Source organism: Chaetura pelagica, unplaced genomic scaffold (assembly GCF_000747805.2).
Source record: "Chaetura pelagica isolate M959 unplaced genomic scaffold, ChaPel_1.0 scaffold471, whole genome shotgun sequence".
Classification (NCBI taxonomy): Eukaryota; Metazoa; Chordata; class Aves; order Apodiformes; family Apodidae; genus Chaetura; species Chaetura pelagica.
This window is the reverse complement of record NW_009952430.1, coordinates 2,349,333-2,353,181: the sequence shown is the minus strand read 5'-3', so window position 1 is coordinate 2,353,181 and position 3,849 is coordinate 2,349,333. Positions and strand designations below refer to the sequence as shown.

Sequence of the window (3,849 nt, the reverse complement as noted above, 5' to 3'; positions counted from 1 at the left end):
ATTCCTGCTCCACTGAAGCACAACCCTCCCAGCTGCCACCAACTGTGTGTTATTTCATTTTTCCTCCCCCCAAAACAAAGCTGCTCTGAAAGCACCACTTCCATGAATAATTTGTCAACAACTGGTATTTTTCTTTTTATCTGGGAATTTTGCCTCCAGGTCTGTTTCAAATAGCTCCAGCTCCTTGGTTTTGCTCTCCAGGGACAGAGCCTTGGCTGTAGGGTCCTGCCACATACATCAAAGGGTTTGGGTGGAAAGGACTTTAAAACTCATCAAGATCCAACCCCCTGCATGGGCAGGGACACCTCCCAGCAGCCCAGGCTGCTCCAAGCCCCATCCAACCTGCCCTTCAACACTGCCAGGGATGGGGCAGCCACAGCTTCTCTGGGCAGCCTGGGCCAGGCTCTCACCAGCCTCAGAGTGAAGAATTTCCTCCTGATGTCCAATCTAAATCTCCCCTCTTCCAGTTTTAATCCATTTCCCCTTGTCCTCTCACTCCAAGCCCTTGTACATAGTCCCTGCCACATCCAACCACTCAAGCAGGTTTTCCACTATTGCCTGCTGTGATTTGCAAAGAACAGGCTCCAGTACATTGTTTCCCAGATCTGGAAGACAGAGATGCACAGCTGTCCCAAAGTCTTTTTGAAGATGTTCTTGCTCCAGTAGCATCCCACTCAGCTTTTGAACCCAGTCTGTTCCCAGTTGCATTGGGTTTGGCTCCTCATGGTGGGTGTCAGCACTGGAAAGTGCTCTCTGGCATCCCAGAGCTCCTGCCCTTTGCAACCATAGTGAGCTGAACACGTACAGACAGGAGGAGGCAGAAAGGAAGGGAAGATCCTGGCATTAAATATTTAGTAGCCAAGCCCTTGTGTCCTTCCACAGAGCAGAGGATCTTTCCATTTGTTTGGTTTGACTGTTTGTGCCTTGAGTAAGTGCCAGGCTCTCTGGAGAGCAGCAATAAATGTGTTGCCTGGGGCCAGCCTGGATGGACAAAACTTGCTATTTCTCTGTGCTATTAGAAGTGCCCAAATCTGTGTATCTGCATGCAAAGCCTGCCCAAAGCTTAGAGTGAGGAATTGGGCCATCACGGTGTGAGTGTGTGTGTTTGCTGGACCTTGCAACCTCATTCAGAGTCATTCAGGAAAAGCTGGTGAATTGCAGCTGAAGGATGGAGTTGCTGAAATGGGAGAGTGTCGGGTTGGTGTGGCTGGGATGGGTGGGCACGGAGCATCCTGGCTGCAGGAACAGGCTGTGGGTCTCCTGCCCTGCAGACACAGTGGCTGTGGCAAGCCAGGGGCTGCAGGCAGCAGGCAAGGGATTCTTGGTAAAGCATCTCAAGGGCTGTGCCTGAATGTTCCCGGGGCTGCAGATGAGGTTTTGCAAGTCATTCTGTTACTGGCAGCAGGGATGGGTCAGCTAATTCTTTCAGCACTGAACTAGACAAGGTTGACAAGATCTTGACAAGGTTGTAATTACAGATTCAATATGGCATAAACGTGGGTGCACTTTTGGTTAAACTAAAAAAACCCTGAAATACATGATGCTCATGGTGCAGGGAATGGCTTATGTTATGGCCTCAGCAGTTTGCAGGGAGGGAGAGTGGAAATGGAAGATGCTCATGCAGGTGCTGTCCATGGCTGAGAGGAAAGGTCCTTTTTTTGCTCTCTGTGCTGGTCACACAGGATCTCGTGCTGCAAATTATTGCTCCACACACTGATTAGGACACATCACTATCAATGAAGACTTTAGGGTGACAGAAAACCCAGGGTCTGCTCTTGAATCTTCAGTGGAAAATGGCAAGATTGGAATCAGAACTGGTGTCCTGAAAATGGAGGAGGATGTGTGCAATTCCTTGCACCTCAGAAATGGCACCAACAGAAGTGGCTCAAGCACAGTGGGATCTGTGATTTCATAAATGGTGCTGATTCATGTGCTGGACTCCATAGGAATGGATAAGTCTGTTTTTTAACACAGGATCACAGACCTTTCAATCCAAGGGAGAAAGAGTGAATCCAGGATGCAGGAGGCAGTGTCATGATTTCATGGCTCATTGGCAGCTCCTTGAGCTCTGGGGGACTCTGACTACAAACACATTGATGGTAAAGGCCCTGCAGGATGACTTGCTTCTCCAGAATCTGAGAGTGATGACATTTCAAGGGCAGAAGAAGATGAGTTTATCATCTTGGCTTGTGATGGAATCTAGGATGTGATGAGCAACAAAGAGCTCTGTGAATTTGTTAAGTCTAGACCTGAAGTATCAGATGACCTGGAAAAAGTGTGCAATGGGGTAGTGAACACTTGTTTACAGAAGAGGAGTCATGATAACATGAGTATTGTACTAGTTTGTTTTTCAGATGCTCCAAAGGTCCCAAGACTCTTGCATTGAGGTTCCCCTTCCTTCCAGGGGCTTCTCTGCATCAGTGTTGCTTTTAAATAACCAACCTCAGCTGTTTTGTTAGTGGTGTGTGTGGATGGATCTACAGCAGTTTTGTGCCTTTTACCAGTTAAAGAAACAAGGAGACATTAAAACTTCTTTTCCCACCTTGCAACCTGAGCAAACCTGCCCACTCTGAACCAGAGCCCCACGCATCACTGGTATCTAGGAGGAAAAGGCTCCCTGGTTCTGTTTGACTTCTTGCCTGCAACCTGGGAACTGCTCTTGTGCCATGAGAAGCAGGGATTTTGCCCATCCACTTCAGCAGGAGCTGCTCCAAGCCCTGAACCTCCTGCTGACAGAAGGGAGTGGATGAATCTCATGCAAAAACATCTTTGCTCTGAGTACACACTTGGGCTGAATAACCTGTCCCCTGTGCTCAGGCTTTCCCCATTAACTCCAATCCTTTTCTTCATAGTCTTTTAGGCTACCTGGATAGATGTTGTTAGATTCTTGTCTCCCATCAGAAGAACAGGTTAAGAAAACCTAAACATGCCAAGGTATTAGTGAAATGTTACTCTGAACATCTCAAACTTATTTAGGCATTTATTGAGAAGATACTTCTCCAAGCACAGACATGACCAGTGTCCCTGGGTGTAAAACTGATCCCTCTGGGTTGCTAGGGAAGCAGACAGAAGTGGGTTTTGCAAGGTTTCTGACCCATGAAGCTGCTGGTGTAAAATCCTTGGGTTGTCTTCCCAGAGCTGTAGGAGTGACCTGGATGGAGACCTTTAAACTCTGCCACCTCCCCGAGGTGGGAGCAGCACGTTGCTAAGGAGGCAACGCTCTCCAGAACGGCAGCAGAGCTGAGATGTGCTCTTTTTCTGGCTGTAGGATCAGCTTTGTGCAGCACCACACGGCTGGGGGAGGGAAAGGGGTGCAGGTTCCCCGGGCTGGTTCCTGCCTCCCCGCTCACCTCGGGGGGACCAAAACCGCGGGGACTGAGCCCCAGAGACCCTTCCCGTGCCCTTCCCAGCCCTGGTGGGCAGGGCTGGGAAACCAAACAGATGTAAAGAACTGGAGGCGAGAGGATGGGGAGGGAGGGGGCAGGCAGAGGGCACCCGGGGCCCCGCAGCATCCTGCATCCCTCCCAGCCCGCCCAGCCCTCCCCGGGACCGGCAGCAAAACGCAGCTGCCCGCAGAGACACCCCGGGAATGTTGCTTCCATCAGGGCAGGAGGAGTGTGAGAGGGGCTGCAGTTTTCCTGCAGCCTGTCCTCCCGGGCATGGGCCTTTTCTGTTCCCCCTTATCAGCCCCACATGCCCAGCTGGTTCTCCTCAGGAGGGAGGATGTTTATCCAAAATCCATCCCAGCTATCAGGGCAAGCACAATTCTGCTTCATTTGTGCTACTTCTCAGCTGGCTCCATCCAGGGGAGGTGCCCTCCAAAGCAGCTGCAGGACTCAGGCAATAACT

At 50.4% G+C, this 3,849-nt stretch overlaps 1 pseudogene; it reads left to right on the top strand.

The window, feature by feature from the left end:
- The first annotated feature begins 1,182 nt into the window (after positions 1-1,182).
- LOC104398208 lies at positions 1,183-2,386 on the top strand (annotated as a pseudogene).
- The last annotated feature ends 1,463 nt before the right edge of the window (positions 2,387-3,849 follow it).